The following is a 17,828-nucleotide window of genomic DNA, read 5'->3' as shown; positions in this document are numbered from 1 at the left end:
GTAATGATTTACGATAATGGTTTGTTGTAGGGTTCTTGAACAATAGGTTTCTCTAGTTGATAGTAATGTGTGTATAATTTTGAAAATGTACATGTTCTTACATGTAGTTAATGTAACAACATATTTTCAGCCTATAGGAGGTTTATTTTTCCTATAGGAATTCCATTTTTGAAGTCACAGCATGTCTCGTACTGATTAACTGTTGTATTAAATTGTATTACTTGAAAACAAAGTATATAATAATTTCATTATAAAACACTTCAACAGTTCATGATGTTTTTATTAGGATCATTATTTTGCATTTACACAATTTATTAAGGTTTGACACCATTTTGCCCTTTCTGATCTACATGTCAGGTTAACTGGGGGAGTTTCCTCTGAATGTAAAGTGCTTGGCACCTTCCCGAGCATTTGCAGGAGTTTGTGGCAGAGAAGGATCACAGCATAACGGGGTTGGTGAACCTGGTTAAACGGTCAGAAAGTGAGAAAGAGAAAGGGATCCTTTCCGAGTAGCTTCCTAGAAGGAGAAATAGAACAGCAGATTGCTGTAAAGTCTGTTGAACATCACTGGACATATTGCTAGCTCTGTTGTAACAGTGGCTTCATGTGTTCCCTGACCTGGAGAGCTTCTTTCAGTAATTTAGTGTTGGACTTCACTATTGAGCAAGTTAAAAGAGAGGTGGAGGCAAGCAGTTTGTTATTATAAAAGTTTGTGCCTAATTCAGTGGTTTTGGACCATTAAAAGTTGAAGATTTTAGGAATTTAAATAAATGTATCTGCTGCAAAACATCAGCCATAAACTTAACCTTCCTTAGTTGATGGTTATTTTGCTGAAGTTAAAATAAATCATCAGTGGTATCTCTGGGATGATGAATAAAATGCAGATAACTGTGTGTACCTTGTGGCAAAAGTACTCATTTTTAGGACTTGACCCCTAGTTGGAGATAATGGTTAAGTACTCGCATACAGTCATTTTATTAAGAAAAATCTAATACCTTTGTGAAGAATAAGGGTAAGGTGAAATTGTATCTTGTCTGAAGAAGTACTCAACTGTCAGATTTTCATTAAAGCAATGAAATAAATGCAGCTTGCACAGGTACCCGTTTTATGCCGTTCATTATGAATGGTGCCTAGGTATAAAATATACTTCACTGTGTAATGGGGGGAAAACTACTTCTTTAGCTATTCTTTTATCCTATAGTTAAGATCTGTTGTTGTCATTATTATTTGTAATGGGTCTGTAACTTTTTGAGAAGCATGAGAAAAAGATTAGTGTTATTAAGAAGAAATAACTGTGTTTTGTGTTGGATGTGGTCTCTGGTTTCATCCCTTAATGCTTTTCACCATGCCTGTGATACCTATCTGCTCTTGGCTGCTCTTCTTTTGCTTGGGGTTTCTGTGCCTCTGTCCAGTGTCATTAATCTTATTTAACATCATCTTTACTTCCTTTGCTTCTTTCTTGTGTGTGCTTGTACCAAACTTATATGTTAAAATTTTTGTATACAGGTTGCAATAAACTTGTTACTTTCAAGGTTTTGAATGTCATGTGGATTATGTTGTAAAGGAAGACTAGTGTAAATAAAATTTCTAATGTTACAAATTGATACTGGGGATGGTCAGAAACAGAAGAAAGGATGGTTCAAGACTTCAGGGCAATTAAATATTCTCTTCTGTTATGTTAACCAGCAGGATGTAATGTGATTGCCTGAACTCTCATTACTTTACAAGTTTAGCTCGTGTCCTCTCAGCTGACAAGTTCCAAGAGTAGGGCATAGATGTTCCATGCAGTCTATTTTTAAAAAAGAAATTCGGTCTAGCAAGTGTTTTCTGAACTCAGTTTAGAGCAGTTAACTGTGTGTGTTTATACAGAATACATTTTTCCGTCCAAAGATGGAGAAGGTGCAAAAGATGATTGCAGCTAAGGCAATACTTGAAGCCAGCGTAGTGAACATGCTTGTTGAACAGAGTGAATGTTACCGACAGAGTCAGTTTGGCAGCTGGTTATCTTTTGGCGTTTTCAAAGAACGTTTTTGGGATAGTTTTTGCAGGCCAGAGTTGAGGTGGCACAATCTAGAATCGTCGAACAGCTTGGGTTGGACCTTACAGATCACCCCGTCCCAGCCCCCTGCCACGGGCAGGGACCCCTCCCGTCAGCTGCCCAAATCCCATCCAGCCTGGCCTTGGGCACCTCCAGGGATGGGGCAGCCACAGCTGCTCTGGGCAGCCTGTTACAGTGCCTCACCTTCCTATACCCGAACCCTGCATCGCTAGTTATTATCGTTCCCTTCAATTTCTCTTTATTCCACCCACCCCATGCTTTCTTTTTCTTTTTCTTTGCTTGTTCTCTATCACTGTCTTCTTTACTCTGCTTTCTTCTTCTTCCCATTACCTCTGACAGATACAATTCACTTACTTTTCCACAAGAGGGTGATAAAACTCACTCATACATATGAAACCAGGCGTTCCAGGTGGAGTGGATTGCGGAGCTTATTGAAAACCTCCATATAATAAAATCATCTGTATTTAGAAAGAGGAAAAAAAAGCCTGTTCATCATCTTAAGTTCCGTCAGCGTGTTACGGCGGTTGTTTGTCTGCGCTTCTGGAGGCAAGATGAGACCCGTCAGGGAGAGATCCACCCTGCGAAGAGCGTGCCAGTGCCGTCCTGCCTCTGCTGCAGTAAGCAGACCTCACTGCAAGGCAGGCTTCTGCTCCTCGTTTAATTGCTCTCCTTGGCCTTTATGCTCTTTGTGCTTTCTTGTTTTTTTTTTTTTTGCCGTTTATTATTAGAAGAAACAGAATCTCCACCCCCCAGCGCTAAGAAACTACAGCGGTTGAAATTTATTCTCACCTTTCAAAAGTGCAAAAAGGGTGGAAAAGGCAAGACAGAGAGAGAGAAAATAGAAATCTCTATCTGCTTTTGACCAAACCTAGACCTTAGGTATTTTATTAAAGATTAAAATCCTCTCTGGTTTGTGCTTGTAGGATCAGAAAGCGCCTATTGGTTACAGGGTTGATGGAGAGAAGTGGTTATTAGTCCTTCTGGGAACAGTAATGGATATTGTACCTAAAGCTCTGACACAGGGTTTGGCTCATGGAAGAGTGGTTTATTTGTCTCAGAGTACGCTGGATGGCAAGGTGCAGTAGCAGACCCTGTAGGTATGTGTGGGAAGTGCTTTAGTGCACTTTGAGGAAGAGGCAGTGTATTGGGCGTGCTCTTAATCTGTGTTTTGGATGCCATGAACTCAAAAAGTGTCCATTGCTATAAACGAAAGAATGTTAACGTTGTAAACTTAAGAATATCAGCTGCTAGATTGTCTTGTAAGCCACAAGTGAAAAGTGCTGCAGTGAGTCCCTTCTCATTAGAGCAATGAGCAAGCGGGATCTATGCTGTGGGCTAGGCGTAAGCTAAGCAGTGGAAAGGCTCCTGGAAAAAGTCTAGACACTTCATGGTGATGAGTCAAAGGGAGTCCTGGCAGGGAAGGAGAAAGGAACAAAATGCTTGAGGTTATGTTTACCCCGGCCTCCCATTACTGTGAACTTCCAGGTCACAGAGTAAAATTTCTTATTCCTCCTTAAATTCAGGAAGGAAAAAAAATAATGTCCCCAAATAACAGGTTAAAAATGCTGTATTTTAAGAAAAAGACACAGAGACAGCAGTCCCTTTAGAAAATCTCAATATTTAATCTCCTCCTCACAGTAGGGAATTCTAAAGGCAGGAGGAAAGTGTCCTGTTTCCCAGGACAGGTCTGTTCCTCTTCTTTCTGTGTACCATTCTCCCCCACCTACCACATCCTGAATGGGCGCAGTCATGCTCATGTGGAGCTCCCTACTGCTGGGGTAAGCAGGGCCACAGTTAAGGTTTGGTTCAGATGTCTCTAAATGACAAGTGGGACAGGTCCATCCCATTACCACTCCTGACGCCGACACTCCCATCCCAAAGCAACCCTTCTACAAAAGAAAAGATAACCCCCAAGAAACCCAAATCAATCTTAGGAGTTCTGCAGATGCTTCTGAGCTGGTTCTGAGAGAGTGAAACTTTCATTTACATTAGCAATGTAAAAATCTTGTTTTCAAGGTAGTGCCCTGATGAAGGAATGTCATAATATCTAGAAACAGAAGTGGCTGGAAGCAGGTTTTGAAGTGTCTATCAGTGTACTTCTCAGCAAGTTACTTTTACTTCTGCTTGGTAAGGAACAGCCACTCCCATTGCAGAAACTGTCTTAATCAAGAATTTTGCAGAGAGCAGAACTAACACGCTCTTCGGAGTAAGTTCTGAGGCGACCTCATTTGACGTGATCACATCGTTGGTCTCAACTTGTTTCTGTACAGTCAATCATAGCATGAAGGCATTGCAGCACAGCAGAAATTCAGTTGTTTGGCTTTGAGTTGATTCACTTGTGGTGAAGTGTGCCAAAGCTTCATGGTCAATAAAAAGCAAACAGTTTGGAAGTGAATGTATTCTCATGTTTGGTTTTGGATATGTATAATGCTTCTGAATTAAAAACCCTGATATTTTAAAGACAGTTAATTGAAAAGTTCTATGATGGTATGTATGACAGAATAAAGTCCAGACTTTTTTTTCATTACAGTTGGGCTCTTTAGTAAAGCTTTCAGTGCTTAATGATATTTTTGCCTATGTACTTTTACATGTCTCGAGCACCAGGACCAATGCAGTTTCTTGCATTGTTGTTTCCCAGGTTTCTAGTGCATATTGGGTATCTATATTTGGGATTATTTTTCCCAGAAGTATTAGTTGGTGTTTTTCCAAACTGAATTTCACTTTATTTTCTGACCATGTAAGGAATTTGCTTAGGTTCCTTTGTATTATTTCTGACTGCCACTATTCAGTGTTCCCTGTTTAATATCCTCAGAAGATGTTGTCTATATGCTATTTTAGTCATATAGATCATTAAGGAAGTTATTAATGTCTGGACTAAATTGATTCTTATATCTCACTGGCATTGCTTTTCAGTTGGATACATTGAGAATTTTATCTTGTTATTTCCAGACTTTTCGGCAGTACTGAGTTTCTCTGTCTCTCCTGTTCCCCCAGAGTTGGAATCAATTTCAGACGTAGGGCTTTGAGATAAAGAGAAGTGTGTTTTTTTGTTTCTTGTGCTAGAATAGAACAAAACCTGTAAATCTAATCACAATCAAAATTGAAGCTGCATTACCATTGCATGTATATCTACACATTGATTTCAATCTGCTGTCTTCGCGCTTTAATTTGTACAGTAGTAGTTCTTAAATGATAAATTATTAAGTAAATATTTTCCTAGCGGAATGTGCCTTCTATTTTTATATATCATCTTGAGAACAGAATGTGATTCCTTTCTGTAGGGTCAGCTGTTTGAAATACTTGCCTCTGTTTGTCCTAACTGCATAATCTATAATCCTCAATATGTCTTTAATCCACTTTATCTCTTACAGAACTGTGTCTTTGGGATAAGGAAGAGTATAGTATGATAGAATTTGAGGGTATAAAACTTAGAAAGATGAATTCTGTTTTTGAAGTAAGTATTGATAGACTTTGACAGATGCCACAGAGAAGAAATGACTAGTTAAGAAAATTAAATACTGGTATTTTCATTCCTATAGAATGAACAAATAATAATAAAAGTTTTATGTTACTTCATATCTAGAACTATGATAAAATTAAAGATGAAATTTACCACTGGGCTAATCTGAAACATCTCCTGCAGTGTTAAGGGAAAGGAATTGATTTATTTTATTTTGACTCTTTATGGTTATTGTGTGAAATCGAATTCAACTTAAAGATGTTTACTTTTCTGTGCATGGCTCAGGTAGAAAACAGTTTCTTTAGCATTGACCACTTGAGATTGAGTGAATCCATTACCTGGAATAAATGTGGTCATATGTATGCAGGAGAAAAACTTTTTAAAAATAAATTGCCTGTAACCTACATATAGGCAAAATGTGACCTTTAAACAAAATTACTGGTGCTGTTAGGGGCATCTGTCTTGATGGACTTGGTAAACTGTGCCTTTTTCCAGGAGGATTATAAGGGAAGACCAGGCATAAACAACCAGCTACCAAAATTTCAAAAGAATTATTTAAATCCCAACAGAGATTTATTTAAAATAACTGTTTTTATGTATAAATTTCAACTTTTTTTCCTGTGTAAATTTCAGGTAGAGTACTTCATTAGATGCATGTTGATTTCCAGAAGTGTTAGGTGCAAATATAGTTTGTCTTATTTTTTCTTTTCCAAGTGTTGCTTTTGCTTTTGTATGTTTTGGTAATTGACAGCAATTGAAATTTGTTAAATAAAACAAGTTGTCAAAGGTCAGGTTTCTATGTTTGTTTAATCCTAAGGTATTAGGTACCATTTGTCAGGGGATGATTGATTTCTCATTTTGTTTAGTGACAAATAATCTGATGTTACGAGGTCTTTGGGTTTTGAGAGGGTTGTGCAGTGGTGTTGTTAAATGACAAACCTGTGCAGCACAAATATTTGTTAATGAAGCCACGCGCCAGAGCAGGCCTGCCTTCAAACACCACCACTACTTCTCCTTATTTGTGTTAAACATAGTTGATGTTAGACATGAATGTTCCTGATTTCGTATCGTCAAATAAGATCAGAAATGTTAAACCTGGCACAGCAATCCTAATGTTTGTTGTTCTTACAAATGTCTAGGAACATGCATAACACTGAAAACCCCACATTCTTATAACATGGAACAGGAGGAAAACATTAGTGTGGAGTTTTGGGATTACACATTTATCAAACTTTGGAGAGCCCTGTGAGGAGATTTGAATTGCACTGAAGCTTGTTTTTGTGAGTAGAGATTTCCTTTATAGGAGAAAAAAAAAAAAAAATGCTACGTAGAGCAGCATGGTCCCTGTTCGCTGCTTCCATTCCCTGGCAGGATGGGAGGGCCAGCAGCGTGGGCAGCGTGTGAATCTCAACACCCAAATGTCAATTCCTGCACCTCTGTAATGCCATGCCCTGTGGTTACGGGGAGGGAGGGCCTGCAGGACTGACTTCCACTCCGAACAGAATCTCATTTTAATTTTTGCAGTGAAATAAGTGGGAATTTGCATTTTTCCTTTTAGACAGCTAGAGATTGTCTACCAGGGCATTAGCTTCTCTGCTTAAATTCATACTGTGCTTTCTGCACTGCTGTACCATTTGCAGTAAAAGAGCAGTTGCATGGAGACAAAGAGACTGCTGATTTAAGTCTCAATAGAGAAGTCTGTTAGGCTTCAGCTGTGGGAGGATACTAAATGTAGCTAAGAGGTTGGCAGATGCTACCTGGACCAAAACTACTTGAAAATATTAAGCAGCTGTTTAGGTTTGCTTAAAAAACATGCGATGATTGGAAGAGATGCTGGGAAAACTATGACGGATAGAGGAGTTTGGGTTTAAAAATGTATTGTTTGGATTTTATTTGCTGATCGTGTTGAATAATAATAAAAAAGTAGAGTTCAGCTGCAAATATTTTGCTAGAGTTGATTGGGGGGGGGCAACCCAGTCCTTCTTCATCTTCCCACCTGTCTTACAGTTTTTTGTGTTGGCTTATGCAATGTACTGGCTTTCATTTTCAAAGGGAATAATACGGGGTTTGATTATGTAAGTTAAGCTTAAAGCTGCCTAGTGTTGTCTTTTGAAGTTTTCAGAAAGCTCGGTGCTGATATTAATGCTTTTCTAAGGTGGGACACCGTAAAAATTTACCTAAGGGGTTTGTTTTGCACTGCTGCATCTGAGAGCACAGAAGCAGGGTGGTGGGACTGCTGAATTTCTTCTGCACACGAGGTGTGCTGCCCAAGAGGGGGAGCTTTCTTCATCTGCTTTGGACCACGATGGTCCTGGGAGCTGCCCTGGCTTCTCACCTTGGTGCTGAGCTGGAGTGTAAGTGCTCCTTAGCTCTGTCATTTCTGACCTGGCAGTGCTGTGTGGGACGCCTGAAATGTGCCACCCCAGCATGTTTGGTGTGTTTTTCCTCTCGGTGGGTGGAGAGGGGAAACGAAGAAGTTTTGCGAAGCTGTTGTGCCGCATGCCTAAACGTACAGGAAAGGCCTACGGAAGCCATTGCTCAGGACCACGGTAGTTAATTTAGGAAAGTGTGAACTTCTGATTAATTTCTAAGTGCAGTTCCCTGTATGATCTGTTTCATGGGTAGAGCTGATTACAGGATCTCTGGGCTGGGTCATTAGGCAGATAACGTTAATGGAGATATTTATGCTTTGGAAGCCTGGGTTGGCACACGTGTGAGTAGAAGTGTTTCCAGTAGAATGCATTTGATGCTTAACCTGCAGAAAGTCAAAAGAGATGATTAATGCTTTGTGCCTTTAGAATATGTCTAATTTTGTATGCCTAAAGCTTTTAGCATGTGTTATAGAAACTGGAAGAAAAGTCTTCTTGGTATGTCCCAGCCATACCTCGCATAGAGCCACAAAACAATGCTCAGATGAACAAAAATCTTTGTTGAATCTAAACGGAAAATGCAGTTTTCCATGGCCTAATTACCGCAGAAATGGTCATTTCATTGTGGGCAAACTTTACTGAAACCTAGATGATTTCTGCAAAATTGTCTGAAAGAAGAAATACTTTTCTCTTCTGAAATGAAACAAAGACAAGGCAAGAGCTTTACCCATGTGCATCTATCTCGGCTACTGCTCCTGCTTCTGATGGAAAGGGTTTTTTGGGCTCCATAAACACTCCTTTTCATTCGTTTACTATTGTGGCATACAGCAACTATAGTGGTTAAAATTTTTGTACACAAGTAGGCTTTTCTTGTAGGATTTCTAAAGGGACTATTTCTGAAAGAGTAGATAGGAAAAAATGCACTTTTGTCCATGTTAAATGTTCACTTTAAAACCTACCTACGGGCTCCTTGCCGTTTGCCAGCAGTTTTTTTTTTGCGCCCCGGCTAAAACTTTTGCTTTGCCCATAAATACCAGCCCGAATTTGTCAGTGTTGTGGGGCGGTGGAAATTTTGTGCGTAACAGCTAGATAGGGCTATCATCATTAAGCATGATGAAGCATTTAGCATCTGTTATTAACCAGTGTGCGCGTGTGTCATCCTCGCAGGGCAAACAAGTGTGGTTTGTTTGCCCTTAGATGTGAGAAAGGCGTCGGTGTTACCTCTGTGCGTGGTGTAGAGGACATCGATGCTAGGAGGTGGCACGGAGTTTGGGAGATGGCATGCTTGGAGAAGCTACAGGAGAATCACAGCGAGGGAGACCCATTAAACGACTGAAGAAACAGCAAATGTCTTATACAGTACGTTTGGGGGAAAGAAAGGCTTTGAATTGTTTATCCAGAGGTTGAGAGGGGATATGGTTATAATAATATGGGGAGAATGTGAGGACTAATGCTGTTGGCTAAAGCCAGAAATGAGGCATGCATTTTTAATAGTGAGGACAAATATGTGCTCGCAGGAACTTCTTAAAATGATGTTGGGTTCTGTGTTGTATGCTTCCAAATCAAGAGTCGTGACTTTCCTGAAATTTACGGTGTAGTCGAACACAATTTACAGGACTTAATTCAGATCATAGAATTAATTCAACCCCCTTAGAATTAACCCCCTTAATTCAAGGGGGTTGCTTCACCATGGATCTTACCGACAGGTTCACTTACGTTAGGTGGTGCCTTCTGATAGCCTCTTCCAGCTTTCAGTTTTTAAAACCTACATAAAATTCCAGCCTTATCTCTTTCAGGAGCTGTGAAGGCCTGTCAGAAAGGCACTAGGGGATTTGGGAAGAAAAAGCGAGGCTTTCATGAATAGAGTAGTTGGGTATTTCCTTGAAGGAATTGCACTTTGTTGTTTCCTCAGCTCTGTGCGTTTTGGGTGATGCTCTGCTAGCTGTTCAAAACTGCTTGCTCTTTTTGCTGCTCAGCCTGAGCCACCGGGTCATGGCTTACAGAATGGATGATGACTCAAAACATGAAGGAGCTTGGTGAGAACTGGTCCTGAATGCTACACGGTGCCACATAAACATTCAGAAAAATCCGGATGTCTCAAATTGGGCATTGAAAATTAATGGAGGATTTTATTCAGAATCTTTTTTATTTCTCAGTGCACTTTCAAATTAGTATCTTGTGAGTAATGCAGCATAAAAATGACATTCTTTAGAAGCGTTATTCTTGTTCGGTTTGAGAAAAACAAGAAATAAAAATTAAATATGACATTATGCAAACTCCTTAATATTGGCTGCTTTTATTACAGCTAAGTAACTGGAAGATTGCTCTAATCTTATTTAAAAAGAAACAAGTCTGATAGAATTCATTTTGTTTTTCTCTTCAAACATCAGACTGTCACCAATACTTTTCAGAAGTCTTGGTTAGAAGTAATGATGCAGCCTAGTGAAATGCAGATATAATCCAGAACGGAGTGCTGTTGCTGCATTGGCTCACCTGGAGAAGGGAAGGGACTTCACACTCAATCAGCTATTTTTTTAGCAATAAAACTTTTAATTATCTTGGTTTTTAATTCATTGTTTTAATTCATTATTTCATTACACAGAATCCTTAGGAGTAGCATGCTGTGTTAGTGTTTTTACTGAAAACCATAATTCATTTTGTTTCATCAGATGCATTTATTCTCATTAAGCACGTTCTAGGAAGCCTCGCCATGTTCAATAGGAGTGTTGCTGTAGTTTTAAAATAATTTGAATCTGTGATCCCACCTAAGCTCTTCTGTTTTCTCGCTTCCTTCTGCCTGCCTGGAGTACAACTAACTTTACATGTGCCCTCTCTCCTGTCTTTCTGTTGAGAACACCACTACCACATGCATTGACGTGCTGATTTTCAACTTGTTATTCCCTTCTTTGGCTCAAAATCTTAGAGAATATCAAACAATTTCTACCAGAACTGGGAATTGATATTGCACAGAGCCCAAAAGCTCATTTGTGAGAACGTATTGTCAGTGCCTTTCAGTATCATGTTTTACCACTAATTCCATGGTGTAATGAGTAATAATTTATTGCAGTGCGTTACAAGTCCTTGCACGAATTTTTGCCATTCTTGGCATTTGCCTTCTCATTTCCAAGCAACTCTCTTAAAATGAATCAAGCAGATCGCTAAAGGTGAAAGGGAATGGCTGCCCTTACCGAACTGAGTGTGAAACCTCAGAGGTGCTGCTGAGGAGATTAAAAAAATAAATAAATTTGTGGCTGTTCTTATACAAACTTCTTAAACCTTGCTTTTTTGCTTTAGTCATTTTGTGAGGTTCAGGAAATAAAACACTCTGTGCTGAAGAACCCAAAGTTTGTGGAGGTTCAATATGTACTTCAATACAAGCAGTGAATTGCCAAAATGAAAGCCGCTTAGCACACCTTGTTGAAAAATGATTATGCTCTTGTTCTCTGAAAATAAAGGATTGTAATTTAAGGCTGCTTTTTTAAAAGAAGAGTTTTTTCTCCTGAGTTGTTTCAAGGTAGAGCGTGAAAAAGGAAGTAATTTGTGAAATGCTGAAATACAGTTCGGTGTCAAAGCAGCCGAAGAACAGAATTACTCAAAATAAATAGTTGCTCTTATTTTGAAAGCGTGTCAGAGTGTAGGAGCTTTATTTATGCATAGTTGCTATTGGCTGTACAAAACCCTCATTTCTGTGGCTAATGATAGATAGGAATACTAATAATATAACTCATGCTTTGTCATATTTTGCTGCTTAATCATCTTGTTTGGCACTCCCCCGTTTGTGTTGTGTGTGGACATAATTCAGGACCGAAAGCTCACTCGGGCACTGGTGTGACAGTGCAGCAATCACATGGGCTGGGATTATGCAGATAATGAAAGGAGTGACTAGTCTCTGTTTACCTGCTAAAACCCGAGTGAAGTTGGGGACAGCAAACAGGCAGCGTGCCGGGAGCAGCCTTCTCGGCAGGACGATGGCCACCTCTCTTGCGTCACGACTGCTTTAAAGATCCAGGGTGGGTAAGCAGAAACCGAGAGCTCTGGCAGGCTCGGAAGCATGTGTCAGCAGTGTTGCTTTAAACTTCTGCCACGCAAAACTTTGTGCTTTGAGAGCCTTAAGGACTACTCTGCTGTTGCTGCTTTCAAAAGTAGTATTTGAAGGACATTGCTAGCCTCTTACTAAAAACATTTCATTTATGAGCAAACAATTTCCTGGAAATCAACATATATTTGAAACATAAAGGGGGGCTATAGCATGAGTTTGAGAGCACATAAAATAGGAAAAAAAAAGGTGTTCTGTGTGTGTGTTTTCCTTAATTTTGTGTTAACAGCTTCAATTTTAAAATCTAAAACTAACATTTTCCTAGATGCTAGCACTGAACCTTGTGAATTGCTTGTGATTCAGAGCCTTGCTGTCTTGGTCTGGACGTCAAGTGTTTTGTGTGTGTGTGTAGAAAGCAAATCCTTGGCTTGATACTGAGGGTGGGTGCAATTGGGGGGTGGCCTGTAACAGATGAAATGATGACAGTATAAAAGGAAGCATCTAAAAACCAAATGGGAAATAAGTTTTATTTATTCAAAATCCCTTTTCCTTCTCTTGGTTTTTAAATGGCGTTTCCTCTTTAAGCGCTATAGGTTCTTCCAAGATAGCCCTGATTTTTTGTGAAGTGGTTTCCATGCTCTTGTGGATGCGTGAATAACAAATAATAGAATGGGTGGGGAGGAAGTTGATTGCAATGTGACTTAAAAGCATGCATGTTTTGACCTCGACGACTGGTTGTTTGAAAAGAGTGATTTGCTGTGCTGTTTGTTTGAGCCTGGGGTTGTTTGGTGTTAATCACCATCCAGTTATGAATATAATTCAGTAGCTAGACTAGTGAATTAGACCATAGCCTCGTGTTGGACTTTTAAACTTCAGCTAACACTCGAATGAAGAGGAGGGATGTTGTTGGCGGTGCTGTGTTAATGGAAAGGAGCAGTATTCCACCTGGGGATGGCGTGAAGGTAAGGCTCTTCAAGCTGAAGAGGAATGGAAAGATAAGACGTTTGTAATTACTGCTATGGTTGCTTATCTACTTCAAAATGGATTTCCTGAGACGTTGTTGTGAGTGTTCACTGTGAAATGAGGCATAATAAAAGGACGAGTTTTTCTTTTTACTGCTTGTTCTTTCTATGTTGTTTATGGTGTAGGCTCTCCTAAGTTTGGAGTAGGAGTCCTTTTTGATTTGCTTTATTACTTGCTATGTTTTTCTTTATCAGACTTTTATTGACAGGTATCATTTAAAAATACTCCGTTTATGAACGGTGTAGCAAAGCAGTGGACTCGGAGGAAAGCTGATCCTTGTTTTTTCTAAGTGATAAATTTACTTGTATTTACAGATGTGGGATGATCTTTATGAGAAAGTGAGTGGAAGTTAGATCAACTTAGCACCTGATCCTATATTCCGGATTCCTCTGGCCTCTGAAGGAGAGTGGGATCAGTCTCCATGTTATAACAGTTCTTCCTAAATTTCAGAATTAGGACCAGATCTTGTGTTACTCAGGAACAAATATAATTTGATTATATTAGCACTTTGCCCAATTAAGGATTGCTGAATAGGGTTAAAAATTTGTAAGACAGGCAAGTAAAGAAGTAAAGGGAGATGTGTGTCAATGTCTGTGTTACTCTGGCCAGTGTGTTATGTGGCTGATCTCTGTGCTCAAGGATGTTAAGAGGGACTGTAATTGTTTTTTAATTCAAAAGAGACTGCGTAGATTTTATTTCTTGAAAATCTTTTTTTGCTGAAATTAAGACTACTTCTAAAGTTGTCACTGAGCACCCCAGGGCTTCAGTTGATTCTCCTCCAGTCGGAGGTAGAGAATTATGTGCAGAATGAAGGCGAAATTAACTTAAAGACAAGGTAGGATTCCAGTTTTCCAAGCTTTTATGTGAAATTTAGAAATCCGGAAGATTTCTTACCAGTCACGTGTTCTAAATATTTCCATAGGAAAAAAAAATTCTGTTTCTGTTTGGCTTAAGAAAGGACACTGGCATTGTTCATTATGGATAATAAAGAACCCATAGTGCAAGAAGCTTAATTTTAAAATACCAGTCTGGCAGGAATTTTTGTAAGCTTCCTTCTAGCCTGCATATTCTACCCCTTGGACGTTCAGAAAATGTTATCAGTTTAAGTTATCACAATTTGGACACTTGTTTTCATCGTCAGTTTTTGTTTTATTATTTCTTATCGTTCTCAAATACTTCTAAAATTCTTACAAATGGCAGAGATTCAGTTGCATATTTTAAGGAGAAAATAATTCTTGTTTGTTTTTTTAAGGTTCAGGAAGTCGAGAAACATCAGATGACCTTGGGGTGGTTATCTCACACCTGCCCTTTACCTTTTGTAAAGGGTTAATGGCAGCACATTGGGTAGTCACAAGAAACGGTAGGATGGTCACTGAAGGGGGAAAACCGAGCAGATGTTGCTCACTCGCAGAACCAGGAAGTAAGGAGGAACTGGAAAGACCTGTTGTATAAAAAGACTGGGGTTATAGCTGGTGCAGAGCCCAGCAGAGGTATTAGAGCTGCCTAATACCGGAAACTGGGTGCAGAGGAGGAGGGAGAGCTCTGCTTGAGCTCATTTATTCTGCAGGAGAGAGGAGGAAATGCTGCTGCAAGCGCGCTGTTTCCCGTATCTGAACTTGCTCTAATATCTTAAACCACTTTCTCCTCAATTTCTTTAGCTTGGAGAGCTTCCTAATGTTGAGAAGTAAAAATAAAAATTCAGGGAGTACTTAGCATGCTGCTACTTGGTGCTAGTGAGGATATGGAGAAGTGATAAAATTTTATTCCTGACAAGGGTGGAGTACCGTATTTTATAATAATACGATTTTTTGCCTTACAAGTGCTTTGGTCAGAAATACTGATGCGTGAGCTTGTACCTGTCTACAAGCTGATTTAATTCTAAAGGATTTTTTTCGGGTGACCTGAGAAACTGAAGGGAGGGCCGTGGGTAAATAAATACTTGCACCATGAGTGCCCTAAGGTGGTGCTGCTGCCTGGAGGAAGGATTATCTTGTGGAGGGAAGAGTAGCGCCCAAAGCAGAAGAACCTGCCATTTTCCTCCTCGTTGCACAAGCAGCCTTTTTTGCAGTTCTCCTGCCTTGCTGTATCCTTATCTCTGCCTCACAGTAGAACGAGGAAACCTGTGTGTCCAGCCGTTCTCCAGGCAGGGCCTTGTGCAGGAAGAGGGGACAAACTGGGGGCTTCTTGTCCAAGTCAGGACAGACAACTCAGGAGAGCTCATCCTGCTGAGTGCAGGAAATGACCCTGAAACGTCAGAAAAGCTTCACGGGCACTGCGGACCTGCAGGTCCAAGCCAGGAGGGGAGCTGGGTGGATGCGTGCCGTGTGAAGTCAGCGGTGTCCTCTGCGGGGCTCAGCCCAGCCAGGGGACTTGGACAGGCTGGAGCTGAGTGCCACCAGTGAACCCCAGAATCTCCGGCTGGTCACAGATTGTCGTAGCTCCGAGACTGCCTCATCTGCCTGTGACACCTGCCTTGGAGCTCAGGGAAGAGGAGCCTGCTCTAAAACAACAAACAGCTGTCAGGCCTCGGTCTGTGCAAAAAGTGCTTTGGTTGTGCCCGTACATCCCATGAAGAATGTGAGTACAGAACTGGGAATAGCCATGTCCTGTCCCGTCCCACCTATTTCCACAAATAGTAGCCCCCAATGTTTTTCCAGAATTTTGGATCAGCAGGCATGAGGTTTGGGAGCTGGAGAAAGAGCGAGAAGGGGCACTCTTGAGCTGGGTACTTGGGCCCAGGTTGCCTGGTGGGCTCTGCTGGTCTGACAGGGGCTCGCTGTCCCTCAGCTCACCCCTTGTGCTGCTCAGACAGCAGGTGTCCCTCAGGTGCTGTCATGGGAAGCCAGGACTTGTTGCCCCTGAGGCCCTGTACATTTGAAGTCAACTGAAAAAGAAGAAAGGCAATGGATCTTTTTTATAATACAATTAATTGGAGTTTTTCATTGCCTTATTACCTGTGGCCTCAGTCTGTACCAAGGCTGTACACAACCATATAGAGCACTTTTTGTTTGTTTTTTAAATCTCATATGGAAGTGAGAAGTAGGATGTGCAGGGTTAACAGTGTTGGTGGCTTCCAAGGGAAGGATTGCAGTCTGCTGTTAGTTCTTTTGGCCGTACCAAATTCAAAGCACATCTTTTTTGCCTTCATTTCAAGCAGAAGAAGCTCCTTTCTCAGAGATGCAGCAAAACAAACCATCACATAAACATGCGGCTTCTCATTTGCAGAACAAATGATTCCAAGTTCTCTTGGGTCCACATGGAAAAAGTACTCCACCGTTTTGCCGGATGCTGTGTTCTCCAAAACATCCCATTTTTTTTTTAATGGCTGTTTCTTAATGATCCACAGCTGAAGGCCCTTCCCCTTGCTCTTGGCAGCCTGTGCAGTCTTTATGGGGTGGAACAGGATCTTTCTTTCGTCCTTGGGAAGAGCATTAATCCTGCCAGTATTTAACTGAATCCAGGATTACTAATCTGTTGAAAAGCTCTGCTTTTCGTTCTTACAACTGATGTTCAGGACATCTGATAGCTGTGTTCGTGTTATCGAAAACGTGTGATGTGTTTGTTTGTGGTAACCTCAGAATTTTGAGAAGGGATTCATTAAACTATTATTAAATGATTGCGGTCTTCATTAGTAAAAATGAGTCAAGTTCTCTTAATAAAATGCTAATTTTCTCATTTATGTTCTATATTTCTGAAGTAATGGCTTTTAAATAGTCAGCATTTGAATTTGCCTTTCTAGTGGAATAATAAACTATCATAATGACTAAAGTAATTTAGGATGAATTTAGATCATTTAGCTATTTACTTTTCCCACTGTTTTCCTAGTATAAGCTGCCTAACTAGTCTGTCTTATGATCTGTTTTTCTCTTTGTGCCATCTTGGTTGGTAGCTACACAGAAGCAGAATTCTTGAGAGGAAACTCTGAGGTTCTTTAACCTTTCATTAGCAAGATGATTAAGAAGCACACAGGACTCCCTAAGTTGTGTGGTTGGTGTCTGTGAAGCCTGCTGTTTTATACCATGTATATAAGAAAGGTCTGTGTGGAAATACACCTGTTTGAGACTTGGGTGCTCCTATGTACATTTTCATTGCTTATTTCACTTTTTACAAATCTAACCTTGCATAGGTTTTCTGTCGTTTTGTTTGAGGAGATCTTTGCATGTTTACATATTTATCTAGGTAATAAGTGGAAAAAAAAAAAGGTGAATAAGTAGAAAACAGTTGATAAATATTACACCTATCTCTTGTTTTCCATGGTGCTTCCTTACAGGATTTACAACGTTAAGTATATAAAATTCTCATGCAATAATGTCATTACTTTAAAAAGTGAGTGAAGTTGCAATAGGATCTTACAGGCTAAAACTTGGTTAATTTGTATTAAACTCTGGGCTTCCACTTGCATGGGAACAAATTTACTGGAAGTTTCCTCGTTTGAAATACATGCAAGTATGAGGCATACATATTCCTCAATGCAGCAGCTGAGAAAGGGTTACTCGCCGAGGTTACTTTTCCAGTTGTGACTAAGGGGCCAATTAGCAGCATCCGGAATGAGACAGCAGCACCTAGGTAAAAATAGATGGCATTTGGAGAAGCTGGGGGCTGTTTGGGAGAAGGTCTTTAGCTGCAGACTGCGAGAAGCGAGACAAAGAGGCAAGCTTCAGAAAGGAGTATTGCAGGCATGATTGTGAAAAACTCCACGAACGGGCAAAGGTAGGAGCAGCCACAGAAATGGCAGGAAGTAACACGGGATCAGCTCCCCAAACCGAGGGGCTTCAGCTGCAGGAGAAATGCTGAGCTGGGCTCTTCAATCCCTCCTGATAAGAGGTATAATGCTAGCGTTGATACTAATGTGAAGCAAGCTGTAACATCCTCTAAATGCCA

At 40.3% G+C, this 17,828-nt stretch overlaps 1 protein-coding gene across 7 annotated transcripts in view; it reads left to right on the top strand.

Annotated features, from left to right (window-relative positions):
* The window catches only part of PPP2R5E (protein phosphatase 2 regulatory subunit B'epsilon), a 77,252-nt gene that overhangs the window by 16,201 nt on the left and 43,223 nt on the right, over positions 1-17,828 (top strand). The window contains exon 1 of one of the 7 annotated variants that reach the window (XM_040557625.1): positions 11,757-11,898. The exons of 5 other annotated variants lie outside the window; for them this stretch is intronic. The gene's annotated coding sequence lies outside the window, so the exon portion shown is untranslated. Of the gene's footprint in view, positions 1-11,756; positions 11,899-17,828 lie in introns of those variants that run through there. One more of the 7 variants, XM_040557628.1, reaches the window with a different exon arrangement.

Source organism: Cygnus olor, chromosome 5, assembly GCF_009769625.2.
Source record: "Cygnus olor isolate bCygOlo1 chromosome 5, bCygOlo1.pri.v2, whole genome shotgun sequence".
Lineage (NCBI taxonomy): Eukaryota > Metazoa > Chordata > Aves > Anseriformes > Anatidae > Cygnus > Cygnus olor.
The sequence above is the reverse complement of the archived record's forward strand: the minus strand, read 5'-3'. Positions and strand labels throughout refer to the sequence as shown.